General features: G+C 37.3%; 1 long non-coding RNA gene and 1 pseudogene across 1 annotated transcript in view; one reads left to right on the top strand and one right to left on the bottom strand.

The window, feature by feature from the left end:
* The window catches only part of LOC105466690 (prostaglandin E synthase 3-like), a 100,531-nt pseudogene that overhangs the window by 64,358 nt on the left and 16,066 nt on the right, over nt 1–20,107 (bottom strand).
* Nucleotides 1–20,107, top strand: part of LOC105466691 (uncharacterized) — a 116,826-nt gene that overhangs the window by 96,154 nt on the left and 565 nt on the right. The gene's annotated exons all lie outside the window — the stretch shown is intronic.

The raw sequence follows: 20,107 nt of genomic DNA, 5'->3' as shown, positions 1-20,107 counted from the left end.
GATCCAGTCTCTACAAAAAATTTTAAAAAAAAATTAGCTGAGCACAGTGGTGTGCACCTGTACTCCCAGCTATTCAAAAGGCTGAGGTGAGAGAATTACTTGAGCCCAGGAGGTTGAGGCTGTAATGAGCCATGATCACATCACCACACTCCAGGTGGGGCAATGGAGAGAGACTCTGTGTCAAAAAAAAAAAAAAAAAAACAGAGCAAAACAAATAAAAAAGAGATTCCATTTAATTGCAAACAAAAATATCAGTCAGCTGGTCTGGACTATATACTGCATCCAGCCAGTTATCCCCTGCTGCCATACAATGTGGTTTGTCCTGTAGAGCAGAGATGTGGCAAGCCAAATTTGGCCATGCTCATTTGTTCAGACACCATCCATGGCTGCTTTCTTGCTACTGTGGTAAAGCTGAGTAATTGCCATGGAGATTGTATGGTCCATAAAGCTGAAGATATTTCCTAACTGGTCTTTTGTAGAAAAAGTTATAGAAATCGCTGCTATAGTGCATCAAAAGAACAAATAGCAGAACTGAACATGCAACCCATGAGTATCAAGCAGAACAAAGCATCTGCTATAAAGAATATGTCCTCAGCCTAGCCCTTTACAGGAAGGATAAGTGCCTTAGTTCTTACAAAAGATATCTTTTTTCCATTACATGTTGTCAAAATTATAAATAAATACCTATTTTAGGACTCTGCATATGTAGGTTTTGAACTGGTTTATTGATCGATTGATTCATTTCTTGCCATTTCAAGCAGTGACTTTTGTTGAAGAGTTAAAAGCTAAAAACAATTTTTAAAAGTCTTCAGCATGCTTCTCTCACAATATGTGTCATTTTGATGAAATTATCAGCTAGATGCAAGATGAATCAGAATATTAATCCAAATTGCTGGAGCTCACATCTGTGTATTTCACATATGGGGAAGTATTTTAAGTATAGATTGCATCCTCTTGGCTCTTTATAAACAGGGTCGTTAGTTACCTGAAGGCTTTACATCCTTCAGCCTGGTGACTGTTTTCCAAATTTTGTGTAATGATTAGCCTGAGTGGAAAAACAGGAAAAGGCAGCAGTGTGACATGGAGAAAGTGGCTTTGGGAGCCCAGAGTTCTAATCTTGGCTGTGCAGCTCCCTGGCTCACCCAGACATTAAATCTCTCTCTGTCCTCATTTCCTATAACCTGAGTTTGGAGATAAATGCCCAGCTTTGTGTGTGTAGGAGTAGGGCATCCAAACTCGATTCCTCCCATGTCTTCTGTCTGAAAATTCATTGCATTTCTCTGTATCTGTGGGATCCTTAACAGAACTAACCCAGATGAGCTGCCTAATTTCAACATGTGTTTAGAGACTGTTCTCAAAGCTCATTAGCCTCTTCCTGGTTATAGATGAAGTATTCTGGGAGGTTGGGTGGAGTGAATCAGGAAAGAAGGCTATGGTGTGTTAGGTAGTCAAATTTACACCTTGTGAGAGTGTATTGTTCCCTGTAATCCTGGTTCAAGAAAAGAAATGGGAAAGAACCCTTCAGTCTGATCTGCAGAAATTCTAAACTTTCCTTTCCCAGAAGTATTCACTCTACTCAGGTGACCAACCAGGGTCTGGCTTGGACATCCAAATCACTCAATATAGCTCTTCTCATCAACTTCCACAGGACAAGACTGGTCAATCCAAGGCTCACTGCCTTCACCTGCAGGTATCATGCGCTTTGGAGGGTCTGGAAACAGCTCCCTGGAGTCTGGGCACTTAGCTGAAGTGCTGTGGTTTCCGTTTTTTCTTCTGAGCGTCAAGCCAGGCTCTGGCCTCATTTGGCTGGTCCCCGTAGAGCCCAGCAGTTTCTGAGTTCTCTCTTATAAGACAAAGGGAGAACTTAGCCTTTTCTTCATAGGGGATTATTTGGAAGTTGCTGGTTTAGTGTTTTGCAATTCTTATATATAATTTATGTTATTAACTGCTTGTTTTTTCTGTTGCTGAGAGGTGTGTTAAATTTCTATGAGACTATGGATCAATTTCTCTTTGTAATTCTGCCAATTTGTGTTTTGAAAAATTTGAAGCTACATCTTAGATGCATATAGGCTTAAAGTTGTTTTATCTTGTAAAACTTTCCTCTTTATCATTATGTTTTAGCCTTCCCTTTCCTACTTTTTTTTTTTTATCTGAAAGTCTATATTGTTTAACACTTACCTGGTATATCTAATTTCCACCCACTTAGGTTTAATGTATTTAATTTTGCTGGTGTAATAAAAACACTATGGTGGCTATGGCAGGGTCCTGAGTTTTCTGCAATGAAACCCTGGTCATTCTTGGATCTTTAAGATGATCTTGAAATTCCTGATTGGGAAACTGAGTCTCTTTTTGCAGAGATCAGAGTGAAAAAGCTGTGCCTTAGGGATGATGTTCAAGGTAGCTTTAGCCAAGCTACCCAGAGTGGCAGCAATCAATACCATCCATTAGCAGCAGCCTGTTGGGCAGGAGGACAGAGACAACCACTACAGAAGGGAAGGAATCAGAGGCACAAGCTGAGTCACAGCACCCAGGCACTTTGATCATTGTTTCCCCAGTAGTCTCACCTCAGAGAGATAATGGATGACTTGCCCAGATGATGACTTTATGAATGACAGTAGCTACTTCCTTGGAGTGCCCAATATCTAGATGAATAAGTCATTATTCACAAGAGCCAAAGATACCTTGAAACTGGCTGGTCACCCCTTTTATGTCTCTGAAAGGATGCCACCTTTAGGACCTTGTCCAGGAGGAAATCAGGGAAGCAAACAAGAGAGGTTTCCTCTAGGAACCTGACCTTCATGTTCCTTAATCAGGTGGCCCAGCTTGGTGTCCAAGAACAATTACTATCTCTATCCTTGTCCTCTCTGCTTGTCCTAACTGCCAATATCATCTGCAATCTTTTTTTTTTTTTTAATAGAGATGGGGATCTCACTATGTTGCCCAGGCTGGCCTTGAACTCCTAAGCTCAAGGGATCCTCCTGCCTCAGCCTTCCAAAGTGCTGGGATTACAGGTGAGAGCCACCACCCCCAGCCTTATCTACAATCTTTAGCCTTTGGTGATTTCTGGGAGAAGTCATAGTGTACTTTGACCATCAACTTGTTTTCAACCTTTCTGTATTCATATGTTTTTGATGTGTCTCCTTTGGGATATAGCTGATTGAAAAAAATCAGTAAAAAAATTTTTGACTTTGGACTGCTGAATTAATTTATCCATTCATTTATTATGAGTACTGATATGTTTTGTTTTATTTGTATTACCTATCATGTGCTTCCATTTTACCTTTTTCCTGGCTGGTTTTTCTTTCTTTTTTCCTTACTTCCCTTTATTCTTTCCTTTCCCTATTATAGTTTTGAAATTATACATTCAGTTTCTATTTTTATGCTAATCTTTAAATTTTAAATATGTATAATTGACTTAACAAAGTCCAAAATAATATCCCTTCTGGCAAACTTCGTGCTTTAATTCTGCCTTCTCTATCTCATTTTCAATGTGATAAATGTGCAGTATTTTAGGTCTTCTTCATTTTTAGCCCTTGCTTCAAAGTTTTGTTTTTGTTTTTGTTTTTGTAAGAAAATACTTACCTGCCAGGCGCTGGCACCTATAATCCCAGCATTTTGGGAGGCCGAGGCAGGTGAATCACTTGAGGTCAGGAGTTTGAGACCAGCCTAACCAACATGGTGAAACCTTGTCTCTACTAAAAATACAAAAAATTAGCCAGGCGTGGTGGTGCAGGCCTGTAGTCCCAGCTACTCAGGAGGCTGAGGCAGGATGATTGCCTGAACCTGGGAGGCAGAGGTTGCAGTGAGCCGAGATCGCGCCACTGCACTCCAGCCTGGGCGAGAGAGTGAGACTCCATCTCAAAAAAAGAAAAAAAAAAAAAAAAACTTACCTACATTTACCTTATGTTTACTGACTACTATGCTCTTATTTTCTTCAGCTGAATCCTTTCTTTTTATTTATTTTTTATTTATTTTTGAGACAGAGTCTTACTCTGTTGCCCAGGCTGGAGTGCAGTGGTGCAATCCAGGCTCACTGCAAGCTCCGCCTCCCGGGTTCAAGCAATTCTCCTGCCTCAGCCTTCCAAGTAGCTGGGACTGCATGCGTGAGCCACCATGCCAGGCTAAGTATTGTATTTTTAGTAGAGACGGGGTTTCACCATGTTGGCCAGGCTGGTTTTGAACCTCTGACCTCAAGTGATCCACCAGCCTCAGTCTCCCCAAATGCTGGGATTACAGGCGTGAGTCACCACACCCAGCCCAGTGATTTCTTTCTACTTCAGTTTTCTTCAGCCTCCAATTCTTTCTGTAAGGATCTGTAAATGATAATCTCTTTCAATTTTGTTTTTCTAAAAATTTTTATTATTGCACCCTAATTCTTGAATGATACCTTAACTGGGTCTAGAATTTTAGCACTTTGAAGATACTGTGAAAATTGCAGTTGGAAACTAATTATTGTACCATTACTGGTTATCTGTCTTTTTCTCTGTGTTTACTTTGAAGGTTTTCTCCTTATTTATACTGAGCTTCAGTTTCACTCCCATTTGTCCAGGTGTAGGTTTACTCGGACTTATCCTGTTCTATACTCAGAGCACTTTAAATCTGAGGACTTACATTTTTTATTCAATTCTGAATACATTTTCCCTTGAAACTCAAATATATATATATATATATATATGAATTTCTAATTCTATATTCCATAATTTAACTCTTCTTTAATATTGTCTTACATATTTGTTGTGCTGAATTCTAGTTAATTTCTTCAAAGCTAAGCCATTTAATCTCTCTATTAATGTCAGTGATAATATTTTTACAAGTCAAGCACTAAATATACATCAGCTATTATTATCCTTCCTTGAATAATTTCAAACATACTGATTGCATAGTCTTTCTCAGGTTGTTCTATTACCTTGCATTCTTGGAGGTATTACTCTTCCTGTTCGTCACATCTGCTGTCTCTCCCTTAAGGTGGATTGCTTCTTTTTAAGATTTGTAATTTTTTCATTTCTGGTTTATTATTATTATTATTTTTAGCTAATTTTGTTTTTTATTTGGGCTTACTGAGTAATGTGGGATTTTATTCTAATGGTTCCGCTTGGATTGTCACTGGTTTAAGGTAACTTTTTGTATTAATTTCTCAACAGTAATATCTAGACCTACCCATGGTGCCAGTCTGCAGTGTTTTATAGGACACTCTTTGAACTTCGTTTGCACTTTGTGTACATGCATATATATGTAGTTATATTTTATCCAGTTTTTGAAATAATAAGGAGATAGGCTCTGTGTTTCTTCTATTCAAGATTTTGCAGGATTTGGAGTTCTTTATTCTTCATGTCTGCCTGGTAAAATTTTTGTATGCAGCCAGTTGTTCAGTATTTGGCTTTTCCTCACAAGACACAATTCCCCAAACTCTCAGAATTTAAGGAAAAAAACTCCCTATTTATCCCGATGATGGTAATAAATTGGCCAAGGAGATATCATTAAAAAAAAAAAAAAAACAGACAAACTGACCATTATAGGCTGGTCATAATAAGAATGAGATTCATCTAAAATGTTAGGTTTTCTGAAAATGCCTGGCATTGTGATTCATTTGCATTTTTATTTTTTGCTGTCAATAATTAGGTGGACATTTTTAAACTTTTCTTAGGGAAAGAAAAATGCAGTACATGCAAAGATTTCCATACATTTCCAGGGAGTTCATGGACTTCTTGGGGCCTACCCAAATACATTGAGTTAAGATTTTTTGACTTATGTAGTCTTTGGCTTAGAGTTCATCATATTTGAGCACCCTTGTTGGGGTATACGAGGAGGCCCCCAATGAGTATCACTCTTCCTTTCCATCCAGGTCTCTCAATAATTTAATAATTTTTTTAAAAAGTGTAGTGTCTAAAAAATGAATTCTGTTCAAATGTGAACAGAATTGAAAATGAAATTCTCTTCAAATATCAAAATTGAGGTCAAGTTGGAGGATGCGTCTTAATGGAAAGCAAAATGGCTGTCCTAACCAGATCTCAGGATTAGTCTGATTCGCTGGCGCAGACCCTGGTAGTCTGATCCAGGGCTGGTATCTCTGCGAATTCTGCTGGGGTAATATTAAGACAGAGGGCTTCCCCTGCAGGCTACGCTCCTTCTGAGGAGTGAAGCTATGATATTGATCATTGGATTTCCCAAGTTTATCCAAGATCATGGAGTGGATATTGATCATTGCATTTCCCAAGTTTACCAATCAGTTAAGTCCCTCCAGTTCCCCTAGGGTGGAGGGAGTAGCCGTGGGAAGAGGCTTGGGAAAAATCCCTCCCCATGGAAACCAGGAGGGAGCAAGACAGTTCTCCTCAGCATCGCTGACTAAGAGTGTGTAAGAGGGATTCAACTGCTTAAAAATTTGCTATGAAAAATTCTCGACTTGAGTAATTTACACCCAGATTGCCTAACTGCAATTGCTGCTGCTGGCCACGCAGCTGCCTCATCGTAAGAGGCACTTGGCCGAGGTTGATGGTGAGGGGCTCTTCCGGGTACCACTCTGTCTCCCTGGCAACGCGGCTCCCTTCCACAGCTCAGAAGAACGCAAGTTTTCCAGTCCATCGTCCGCGTGAGGAGAAATTACACGCAATTTACAGAATACCTTGACGTGATACTCTTCATCCTCACAGGGTTACATTTTAGAGGAATTTACAGTAGGATTCAGGGGACTGATAAAAACACACACACACACACAAAGGTAAAGTCTGTCCATCTTGAGACATTATCCTTTTAGTTGATGTTAACTGAGGTGAATCCATTGCTTTAAAAAATGTAGCACTTAAAAATCCATTCTTATTCACTTTCCTGAAATCTTATTTTTTTTTCTCATGATTGTTGGCTTTTACTTCTTTTAAGTCACAGGCCTATGACCATTTTGCACTGCTTTTCATTGCCTGGATGATTTAGGTCATTCATAAACTCCAGTCTTTTCTCCTCTCCGATTCTTTCCCATCGTCCTAATATAGTGACTCATCTCATTATGTTCCTAAAAGCCTGACAAAGATAGTATGTATCGATTAAGAATCCTTTAAGACATGCTTTCTCATAAGTGCACCCTTGTGTAGCTGCTGTGGGTCTGAAATTTTGGGCTCTCATTTCACTTGAACTGGGATGAACATTTCTGGGGACAAAACAGCTCAATGGCGTTTGTCAGGACTCCGTGGTTATATCCAGGAATGCAGAACACAGCTTTGAGTCACCTAAGTCGGGACCCCCAGTCATGCCTCAGTAGTAAACACCGAGTTGTTAGTATGAATACTTGCTTACAAGTAAACTTAAATGGCTTTTCTTGGATTCCAAGTCCATCTTTTGGTTTCATTTCTGACAGAGCTCTAATTTTTCTCAGACTTCTAGCCTGCTCTCAAAAGTAATACATGACATTGTTGCATGGAAAAAGTGTAAATGGAAATTTTTAGCCAAATAATTTACCCTATATTTTTCAGTTAAGTCTTTTTAAATTAAAAAATAAATTTTAACCATTATGGGTGCATAAGAGGTATATATATTTAGGGGTACATGTGATGTTTTGGCACAAGCATGCCATGTGTAATAAATCAGGGTAATTAGGGTATCCATCACCCAAAGTATTTATTATTTCTTTGTCTTAGGAACATTCCGATTCCGCTTTTAGTTATTTTAAAATATACAATAAATAATTGTTGACTATTGTCTCCCTGTTGTGCTATCAAATACTAGATCTGATTCCTTCTATCTAACTATATTTTTGTACCTATTGACCATCCCCACTTCATCCTCATTCCCGCTACCCTTCCCTCAGTTAAGTCTTAAACAACTATGTTTTGCAGATGAGGAAACCGAGGCTTTAAAAGAAAGTATAGAATTCTACATTTAACCCAGAACCATGTAATCTTTGCCCTGCTCTATAAGACTTCTTATTTTAATCTTTAATAATGTTTTGAGATTTAGTCTTTGTTTAACATCATCCTCAGGCAAGGCAGGTTGTGATAATTATACTACATAGTCCTCAGTTTTTAATCCAAGTAAACTGTGTGGAAAATACTTTCCACCAAAGGTTTTAAAATCTGCTTAACTTATCTTACAAAATCTTATTTACTGACTTTCAGAATCTGGGCAGGAAGTACAATTTTTCATTTGTTTTGATTTTGTAGAAAGTACGTATTTATATTTATTTGGTTTCTTTTATTCCATTTGGCTAGTTACTATATAAAAATGTAGTTATATATAATCACTGGCTAAAATATTGGCCCACTTCACCCTACAATCCTATAATAACTTAAAAATTATATTTACTAAACAAATAATTTATCATACATTCTCAGTGTAAAGATTCAGATGCTATGCAACATATAGATTGAAATACAAAGGTCTCTGTTCATCACCATTCCATTAGATCTTATACTGATCTCCAGGGATAGTCACCAAAAGCAGGAAGATATATATCATTCCAGCCTTTTATACATGTGCTTGGGGATTTCTGTACGTGTACCTACATACGTACTGGATTCATTTATTCATTTAATTTAAAAGGCAGACTATGTGTGTTGTTTTGTACTTGCTTTTTCTCCTGTAATATTTCTTAGAGATGTTTACATGTCAGTCCAAGTAGATCTACCTTATTCTTTTCATGGCAACACAGTATTTCATTTTCTAATACCAAAATTTCCTAAGGTGTGTTCCATGGTTGAAAAAAATTGGGAAATACGAGGTTAAACACAGTTAACTAGGATTCCTTACTGTAGACTATCAGAGGCCCCAGTATGGTAATGGACATTGTAAATCTCCAAGATGATGTATCCAGCATGGAATATTTAGCAAACACTTTATTTAATTTGACGTCATAGCTTCTCCAGGGAGATGCTGCTTCTCATGGATGATGTAAATCTGGGAGAGCAGGCTAATACTTAGGATGCCTGATCTCAGCTGGCTGCACTCAAGGGGCCAGTCAGCCGGATCCAATTAGCAGGAATAAAAATGTTGCACACTGGTTTTAAGTATCAACAGCACAAGTATAGAATAAGGATTAATTATTTTTAGAAAAAGGGAAGTCTTCACAATTTTATATGAATGTGTGTTCAGTACAAGCTATCAAGCTGATTCGACTACTTAAAAAGCTAATGAAAATTTCAGGTGCATAATTGGAATTATTGTGTCCAGATCAACGGAGGAAATTATTTCACTGTACTCATGCTGATCCAGCTTTAGTCCTTCAGTTACTCACAGGGAAAGCTCCACCTCTGAGCACCCAGAGCCAATAACATGTTCTCGCCTTTAACCCTGACTCAACCTTGGAAGAGGGAGGAAGAGGGCAGGAAGAGAACGTAGGAGCCTGGACATAACTTTAGAAAATAACAATAACACTGCATGTGACATGTTAGAGTTTATAAAGGGTTTCCCCAAGGATCCATTTACTCCTCTTAATTCAAGGCCGCAGATATTATTTCCCTCATTTTACAAAGAAAGAAAACAAGCCTCAGAGAAGTTATCAAGACCAGAGCTAGGTCTCGAGCCAAATTCTTTTGATGCCAAGTCTAGGTTATTTCAACTATATTCCAGTTGTGTTTCTATGTGTGTGTTTTAAAGTGTTTCTTCTTTTCATTGCCTGAATCTTTGCTATTCCCCAGAATACTCCATCTGAACTGAGTTAACCTGGTTTCTGACTGCTCACCTGCTCTCTACACTTCTTTTTTTGAACATAAACGCTGAAACTATTAATGATGGGTGGGTTTGCATCATTGCACGACTTTCCCAATATATTCTTCCACTCCCACCTGCTCTCAGTTCTTTGCTTCTCCAACAGGATCTGCTGCTGCCCATTTTCCCAGAGCTGCTTTCAGTAAACATCCCCACCACTTACATAACAAAAAAATCACTCACTTACTTATCTGGAATGGCTGCTTACTCCTCAGTATCCTGCTGCGTAAGGGCTGGTCAACATTAAATGTTCTGGAGTGGTCTTTGGTGGTATCCACTGTTAATCATTCACAGTATAAATGGGAAATGTAAAACTAAAAATTATATAATAAAACATCTGAGTAATGAAAAGCAATTTTTAAAGCATTCTACTGCCAGGGAAGAAAACCTGTTTCTCAATGAAGCATAGCTATTGTATAATGATTATTAAAATGTTGATACAATGCCTAGATTGCTCTTTATGTATTTTTCATTAGGTTAATGGAAAACATGAAAATTTCTGGTTGACAAATTTGCATACCAAATGTAATTTCTGAAAGTGGATTAAAACAATTTTTTATTGTGCCGGATCAAGCATTTTTTTATTTTTCTAGTTTTTGAGACAGAGTCTTGCTCTGTCACCCAGGCTGGAGTGCAATGGCGCAATCTCGGCTCACTGCAACCTCTGCCTCAAGCGATTCTCCTTCCTCAGCCTCCCGAGTAGCTAGGATTACAGGCACCTGCCACCATGCTTGGCTAATTTTTTGTGTTTTTATTAGAGACAGGGTTTCAACATGTTGGTCAGCCTGGTCTCGAACTCCTGACCTCAGATGATCCACCTGCCTCAGCCTCCTGAAGTGCTGGGAATACAGTTGTGAGCCACTGTGCCTGGCCAAGCATTTTTTTTAAAAGTCAAAACTTTTGATGCATGGTCAAAAACAGATACTTCAATTATTAAAAACCATTTTATCCAACATATCACCTGAAAGAAGTATTACCATATTGAGCTTTTGTGTATACTTTACAGAACTGGAGTTCAAACCTCAGAAACACATAGGAGATTTTTTGAGAAATGTTTAACTATATTGAAAAAAGGAGAGAACTTTGGAAGATCATGACATGAATTTCATTTTTTTAAGAACAGATTGAAAACTGGCTTCTTTCTTCTTTCACACACTATCCATATAGCTATGGTGCTTGTGATTGACATTGACATTATTGATGTACCAAATAACCTTTAAAATATTTACCTAAACATGTTGGGTGTGGTGGCTCACACCTGTAATCCCAACACTTTGGGAGGCCAAGGCAGGAAGATGGTTTTTGCCTAGCAGTTCGAGGCTGCAGTGACCTATGATCAGACCATTGCACTCCAGCCTGGGTGACAGAGCAAGTCTCTTGAAAAAAAGTTTACCCAAACATTTTAGGTGCCTCATAAAATCCCTCAGTCAATCAAGTAATGTAAACTAATAATTAATCAGTAAATGTTACTACATAATGGTGCTATGGGGGAAATCAAGAAGTTTAAGGTAATGCCCCAAAACATGGGGAACTTCTAATCTAGTTGAAGAGCTAAGTCCATGACTGACAACAGAATGGGAGCTCATTGCCTAATTATTACTCTATTTTTATTTATTTATTTATTTATTTGAGACAGAGTTTCATTCTTGTTACCCAGGCCAGAGTACATTGGAGCGATCTCAGCTCACTGCAACCTCCACCTCCTGGATTCAAGTGATTCTCCTGCCTCAGCCTCCTGAGGAGCTGGAACTATAGGTACCCGCCACCACGCCCGGTTAATTTTTGTATTTTTAGTAGAGACAGGATTCACCATTTTGGCCAGGGTGGTCTCAAACTCCTGACCTCAGGTGATCCATCCGCCTTGGCCTCCCAAAGTGCTAGGATTACAGGCATGAGCCACCGCACCTAGCCCTAATTATTAAGTGAACCAAAGAATTTCTCACCACCCACAAAGCATATTGGGAACCCATTCGGTGTAGATATTAAATGAGAAGAGAAAGTAACTCTGTGTAGGAGGTGAGTTTTGAGTGATGGGGAAGGATGAGGTGGATGTGAACTGCTTAAGAAGAGCCTGCAAATCATCACAAGGAGGTGGGGATGGCCAGAGGAAAGGATGAGAAAAGCAGTCACTGAGTACTGATGATATTCCAGACCTTATGCATATATTGTCTCATTTCATCCTCATAGCACCCTAGGAAGTGAATCATATTTTGGCCATTTTTCAGAAGAGGAGACTGGGGTGCAGTTCCAGATTCGAAAACTTGTGCTTTTCTTTTTTCCTACACATTTTCTTTGTGAAAGCCTTAAAAGGTGAGCTAGCTCTCCCTAAATCTGTCATACGGATTGAAAGTCAACAGTGTCCTCACTTAATAGATGGTAAGATAGAAAAATAAGATATCATATGCATTTTCAAAATGAAATAGCCATTTGAGGTCACTATCAGTTCATCCTGATGGCCAAGCAGCACACCTTCCTTATCTATAAATCTTTTTCATGTTTAATAAATGTCCTTGAATGTAGCCCTTTGTTAATGTGACTTACGAGGTCTTTATTTCTTCAAGGCAATTATTTCCAAATTTAGGAATTAACAATCTGGTCAATGTGTACCTGCACCTAAGCAATTAGACAAATGTTGTTCTTGGCCTCTGCTGAAAAACCTCACCTCGCTATGACTTTGCACCTTCTCTCTTCCTGATAAGAGACAGAAGACATATTTTACTGGTGCTCAAATCAGCTCTGGCATTAATGGAGGTGCTGAATGACTTTAAGTAATTATTTAGGACTATAAATTTTTGTTTAGCTCTCATATGTAACCCTTAATTGCCAATACTAATTAGAGATGGATGGAAACTTGAGGCCCAAAGATGCCACAGAGATTTACAGAATGTAGACAGACTTTGCTGAAAGACGGGATTCTAAATAATGTCTCTTCTTTACTCCTTTATCTTAACCACCTTTGAATCATTTAGTTTCATTCACTAATAACAAGTTGATCCTGCTCCGGGAGCCAGTGGAATTTCATGGGACTTTGGTTTATACTCTGTTTTAAATTTCTCTTCTTTTAATGGAGTCACTCTCTTCTTCGAGACTTTGAGAAATTCATCTCATTGTTACCAGGAGCAGCATTTTTGCATTAGTCCATGATTGCACTTTCTATCCGAACAGTTCACAAAGCTTCAAAATACATTGTTTAAAATTATCAGAATGCTATGGCATCAAAACACTGGTTATCAAAGAATTCTTTGAAGTAATTTTTAAATTTTATTGTTTTAATAAAGACAGGATCTCTCTGTGTTGCCCAAGCTGGTCTCAAACTCCTGGGCTCAGGTGATCCTACTGCCTCAGCCTCCCAAAATGCTAGGATTACAGGCATCAGCCACTACATCCGATTTTTTAAGGGTGATTTTTTAAGAAGCACACTAATAGAGTTAACTTTATTGCAACATAAGAACAATTCCATTGCAGTTTATTACTGTTTAAAATAGCTGAACAGAATAGCAAAAGTGTAAAAACAAATCCTTCAGTCCTTTTTACAATTTGGTAAACATTCCCTATAATTTTTGTGCAGATGACAAAAATCTACACGTAGGTGATGTCATATATTTTATTAACCTACATATGCCTGTCGAGAATCTGTCATGGGTATCTTCTTGTAGCAATACATGAAAATCTGTTTTATGCATTTGAGTACTGCATAATATTTCTGTTTTTCCTTTTTAAAATTTTATTTTACAACTCCACCAGATCACTGGAATAAATACTGTGTGATGTCTCATTGTATGTGTACATCATGATAATTCTATTGATGGAAAGTTTGATTTTTTCCCCTAATTTTAGCTTCTTAAAAAAGGGCAATAATAAATATTATTTTACATAATATATATTTTATCTATACCTTTTCACAATTAACTTTTAAATAAATTACCAGAACTTAGGTTGATGAATCAAAGGGTATGCACAGTAACATTTTTGATATATGGTATTAGTTTGCCCTCCAGAAATACATTGCCAACTTATATTTTAACAAACATGATGTGGAGGTACCTCTTTCCCACCCACTTTATAGCACTTGACATTAACACACCATTTTGTCAAACTGGCAAATATTTTGTTTCCATTTGTGTTTCTTTGATAGTTGCTGATGTTGAGCATACTTTCCTCTGTTTAAAGTCCATTTGTATTTCTTCCATGAATTTATATGTTTTCCCCACTGCTTTAGCTTTTTCTTATTTATTTCTAACCTCTCTTCATATATTATGGACCTTATTCTATTGCCATATATGTTGCAAATATTTCCTCAACATTGTTGTTTGTCAACTTTGTTATTGAAACATGGTAATTTTTACATTTAATTTTTAATACATCTGAAATTTATCTTGATGTAAATTGGAGTTTAACCTGCTTTGCTCCCACAACATTTTAATAATTTTCCTGGCACCATTTATTAAATAATTCATTGTGTTAGATCAGTTGCAGTAATGACCTTAATTTGCTTACTCCTCCTTGTATCCATGCCCTTTGGTAGTGCCCTCCCCCACAGATTCTGGGCTTTGTATTGACTCGTTTTGGCTGATGGGACAGTAGCAAATATGATACAAAAGGGTACTTGAAAAGTGCTTGTGCATTGGGGCTTACTTGTTCTCTGCTCTTAGAACTCTGCAACTATCTAAACAAGCCCAGGTTAGCCTGATGGATGGTAAGAGACATGTGGCCCATTCACCCCGTTTCTCCCAGACAATCATGAGATGTATGAGTGCGACCATTTAAAAATTGGTCAGCTCCACTGGCCAACCAGCTGACTACAGACACATGAGCAGGCTCAGCCAAGATCAGCCAAGTCTGGCCACACCCCAAATCTACCTGGCTTACTATAGCCCAATTGCCATGCCACAAAATTATAAACTAAATAAATGTAAATGGTTCTTATTTCAATCAACTGAGATTCTGAGTGCTGTGTCACACAATAAAAGATAACCAGTATATCCAGCTTACCTGTACTGATGTGAAAGTCATATTTATCATACACTAAATTCCCACTTATACATGTGTATATTTCTGAGTTACTTATTTTGTTTCTTTGATCTATTTAGTTCTTCCCCTGCTAACACCACACTTAAAATTACTGTAGCTATATGGTATATTTTACTATTTGGTAGGTTAATTCCACCACCCCATCTCCATGACAATTTTTTTTTTTTTAGAAGAAATTTGTCAAGTTTCCTGAAATGTCTTGTTGGGATTTAATTTCAAATTGCATTAAGTTTTGTAATATTTTGAATTTTTAGTACAGAAATTGGATAAGTTTCTTTATCTACTCTTATATTCTTCAGCAGCATTTTATATTTTTCTTCAAAAAGGTTCCACATAAATTCTTGTTTAGTTTATTACCTATTTTATCAGTCAGGGTTTAACCTGAAAGGCAAAACCAACGGGAGGTACATATTAAAATATTTGTTGCCAATAATTGTGTAAAAATGATGGGATTTTGTGGGCTAGAGAGGACAGTCTAAATCTGTCAGGCCATCAAGAAGGGCAGACTGTAACTCTTGGCAGAAGCCACTATCCACAGATGAAATTCTTTCCTTCTGGAAGCCTCATTTCTGCTTTTCTTTTTTTGTTTTTTCTTTTTCTTTTCTTTTCTTTTTTTTTTTTTTAGACAGAGTCTTGCTCTGTTGGCCAGGCTGGAGTGCAGTGGCATGATCTTGGCTCACTGCAACCTCTGCCTGCTGGGCTCAAGTAATTCTCCTGCCTCAGCCTCCTGAGTAGCTGGAATTATAGGCGCCTGCCACCACACCCAGCTAATTTTTGTATATTTAGTAGAGACGGGGTTTTACCATGTTGGTCAAGCTGGTCTCAAACTCCTGACCTCAGGTGATCTGCCCACCTCGGCCTCCCAAAGTGCTGAGATTACAGGCATGAGCCACCGCGCCTGGCCCAGTTCTGCTTTTAAGGCTTTCAGTGGATTGAATGAGGACTACCAAAATTATCAAAGATAAGCATCATTACTTAAAGTCAATCAATTATGGATGTTAATCTACAAAATACCTTCAGCAAAACACCTGGATTAGTGTTAGATTCAATACTGGGGATATTAATTTAGTCAAGTTGCTACATCAAAAAGACCATAACGTTTGTATTTTGTGCTTTTGTTCTTTCTTCTAAGATTTTCATTATATTTTCTGATAACTTATTTTCCATAGAAAAACAAGTGATTAAAAAATGATTTTTGTAACTCATACCTATGTTCTCTTATTGTATTTAAGAGTGGGGCTTTTTTTGCTTGTTTTCAAACAACAATAATATTTTATATATATTTCATAAATATTTGATAAATATTTTGTCTTCTTTCTTTGGTCAGAACTTCTGGAAAAATGGTGAAGAATAGAGTAAGATTTCTGCTTCTAGGAGTTTCGGATGAGATCATTTAGATCAATCCTCTTTCTGGTGACAAATTAAAAAATCTGTGTAGGGTAGGAATGGTAGTTTATGTCTATAATCCCAGCACTTTGGGAGGCCAAGGCAGGAGGATCACTTAAGCTCCAAAGTTCAAGATCAGCCTGGGCAACATAGTGAGACATTGTCTCTATTTAAAAATAAAAAATTAAAATTAAAAGAATGTTAAAAAAAAAAAAACCCTCTTCTTAAAAGCTTCAAAAAGCTAAGAAGATGATGAAGAATGAGAGGAAGAGAGCCCAGAATTTGAGTCTGGCACTTGGGTTCACTTTGCCCCTGGTGGTGTTTCTTAATCAAGAAGAGACTGCAGAAAGGTGAGTTGTGTTTTCAGGACTCCCACCGGCTACGGTGTAATCCAGGACCTGCCAAGGGTGAGTGCCTAGCAAGCCATTCTGCACTTTGGGCTGGCCCCCCAAAAGACTGATCCACTGGAGTAAAGAAAATCAGATAGAATCTAGTCCTTGCATGGATTGTGATCCAGGTTACAGCAATCTTGGTAGCCAGCAGAATTGCAAGCCCTGTGCTTGGGCAGAGGTGATCCAGATCGCTAGTGCCCTGAATGCTTGGCAAAAGCAACTCCTTCAAATCCTCTTTGGAGGAAGATAATGTTATTTAAATCTCTCTCCACAATTTTCAAGTAAAATGGCCAGCACACATTCAGGAGATTGGACTCCACCAGCAAGAACCAAGAGAAATAACCAACGACAGAAACAAATTTACAAAGATCCAGATGGGGGAATTATCAGGCACAGAGTGTTAAAGAACTTCCTTGTTTTATTCCTGCCTTGAAGAAAGTGATTTGATGTCTCACTATTCACTATCACATTTGCTCTTGTTACCTATAAATGCCATTTACTATGATAGAGTGCTTTCCTCCTTTAATTTATTAATACATTTTTTAAAAATCAGTAATGGATATTAAATTATATCAAATCTTTCTATCATATGTAGTTTGATTGTGACTTTTACCATGAATTTTGTGGATTTCCTAGCATTAAACCATTATTACATTCCAGCAATAAATCCTAACTGGTGTTAGTGTGTTTTTAAAAATATACTTCCAGGCTGGGCGTGGTGGCTCATGCCTGTAATCCCAACATTTTGGGAGGCTGAGGTGGGTGGACAACTTGAGGACAGGAATTTGAGACCAGCCTGGGCAACATGGTGAAACCCTTCTCTACTGAAATTATAAAAATTATCCAGGTGTGGTGGCGTGCACCTATAATCCCAGCTACTTGGGAGGCTGAGGCAGGAGAGTCACTTGAACCTGGGAGGCGGAGGTTGCAGTGAGCTGAGATCACACCATTGCACTCCAGCCTGGGTGGCAGAGCGAGACTCTGACTAAAAAAATAAAAATGAAAATATACTTCTGATTTTATTTGTTAATATTCTTATTATTCTTGTGTTTATACTCATAAGTGAGATTGGTATATGCTTTTTTTTTGAGCCACCTGTCAGATTTTGGTATTGAAGTCATAAAGAAAATTGAAAACCTTTTTAGAAAAATATTTATGGTGTTTGTGTTTCAGGTGGCAAGTATTACTAATAATTATCTTTTTTATTGGTCTATTTCGTTTTAGATTCTGCTCTTTTTGGTTTCAAATTTTAGGTGATTTTGAGTATCTTTTCAATATTTATTTTGTTATGAACTGAGTATGTCATTAATCTATTGGTTTTTTTGGTTGTTTGTTGGTTGTACTTTCATTTCGTAGACTTTTAGGAGCTTTCCACCTATTAAGGAAATTAATCAATCCTCATTATAAATGTTGCAAATGCCATCCACCCCAGTTTTTAAAATTTTACTTTGATTTGCTTATTGCATTTTTCTTATAGCAATGTATAATTTTACATAAATTTTATCAATCTATTTTATCTTTTCTGGGTTTTATGTTTTGCTTAGAAAGGTCTTCCTCATTCTAAGATGATTTTTAAAACTCCTGTATTTTTCCCAGCACTTTTATTTCAGTTTTTTGATGTTTAAATTGATAGGCTGTTTGGAACTTATTTTGAAGTAAGGGGTGAGGAAAGAATCAGACTTTTTCCCCAGATGACTATAATAAATTGTGAAACATGATTTAATGAATCTTTTTACCCCAACTAATTTGAAGTACTGCTTTTTACTCCTATTTTCTTTTTTCTTTTAATTCCTCGTATTTTTATTTTTATTTTATTTTTTTCTTTTTTTCTTTTTTTTTTATTTTTTATTATTATTATACTTTAAGTTCTAGGGTACATGTGCATAACGTGCAGGTTTGTTACATATGTATACTTGTGCCATGTTGCTGTGCTGCACCCATCAACTCGTCAGCACCCATCCACTGGTCATTTACATCAGGTATAACTCCCAGTGCAATCCCTCCTCCCTCCCCCCTCCCCATGATAGGCCCCGGTGTGTGATATTCCCCTTCCCAAGTCCAAGTGATCTCATTGTTCAGTTCCCACCTATGAGTGAGAACATGCGGTGTTTGGTTTTCTGTTCTTGTGATAGTTTGCTAAGAATGATGGTTTCCAGCTGCATCCATGTCCCTACAAAGGACACAAACTCATCATTTTTTATGGCTGCATAGTATTCCATGGTGTATATGTGCCACATTTTCTTAATCCAAATCCAGTCTGTCAGAACAGAGTCCTCAGAAATAATACCACACATCTACAGCCATCTGATCTTTGACAAACCTGAAAGAAACAAGAAATGGGGAAAGGATTCCCTATTTAATAAATGGTGCTGGGAAAATTGGCTAGCCATAAGTAGAAAGCTGAAACTGGATCCTTTCCTTACTCCTTACACGAAAATTAATTCAAGATGGATTAGAGACTTAAATGTTAGACCTAATACCATAAAAACCCTAGAGGAAAACCTAGGTAGTACCATTCAGGACATAGGCATGGGCAAAGACTTCATGTCTAAAACACCAAAAGCAATGGCAACAAAAGCCAAAATTGACAAATGGGATCTCATTAAACTAAAGAGCTTCTGCACAGCAAAAGAAACTACCATCAGAGTGAACAGGAAACCTACAGAATGGGAGAAAATTTTTGCAATCTACTCATCTGACAAAGGGTTAATATCCAGAACCTACAAAGAACTCAAACAAATTTACAAGAAAAAAACAAACAACCCCATCAAAAAGTGGGCAAAGGATATGAACAGACATTTCTCAAAAGAAGACATTCATACAGCCAACAGACACATGAAAAAATGCTCATCATCACTGGCCATCAGAGAAATGCAAATCAAAACCACAATGAGATACCATCTCACACCAGTTAGAATGGTGATCATTAAAAAGTCAGGAAAAAACAGGTGCTGGAGAGGATGTGGAGAAATAGGAACACTTTTACACTGTTGGTGGGATTGTAAACTAGTTCAACCATTATGGAAAACAGTATGGCGATTCCTCAAGGATCTAGAACTAGAGGTACCATATGACCCAGCCATCCCATTACTGGGTATATACCCAAAGGATTATAAATCATGCTGCTATAAAGACACATGCACACGTATGTTTTTACTCCTATTTTCATTTTGATCTATATCTTGACTTTCTGTCTATTCTATTGATCTATCTTGTCATTACCAACACCAAACATTTTTGATTTCTCTACATTTAGAATACATTTTAATATTGATATAGTAGTTTATGATTCTAATAATTTTTATATTTATTTCTACTTCATTTTATTATGGTCTTATACTACTTTTCTTCCCTAATTTATTGTGATTATCTTTGCAGCTTAATAGTGTATCAATTTTTATAAATGTTACATAAAGAATTGAAAAAAATATATTTGCTATTTGCTGACAAAAATTTTCATGTATAGCCTTTGAGGTCAAGAATGATAATTGAATTTTTCATATCTTCTATATCCTTATTTGTGTGTTTGTTTTCTGAATGATTGTTCACATTCTGAAAGAAGCATGTTAAAATCTCTTAAAATCTCCAAATGCCAAGGTGAATATGTC

Source organism: Macaca nemestrina, chromosome 3 (assembly GCF_043159975.1).
Source record: "Macaca nemestrina isolate mMacNem1 chromosome 3, mMacNem.hap1, whole genome shotgun sequence".
Taxonomy (NCBI): domain Eukaryota; kingdom Metazoa; phylum Chordata; class Mammalia; order Primates; family Cercopithecidae; genus Macaca; species Macaca nemestrina.
Note: the sequence above shows the minus strand (reverse complement) of the source record. Positions and strands in the feature narration are given on the sequence as shown.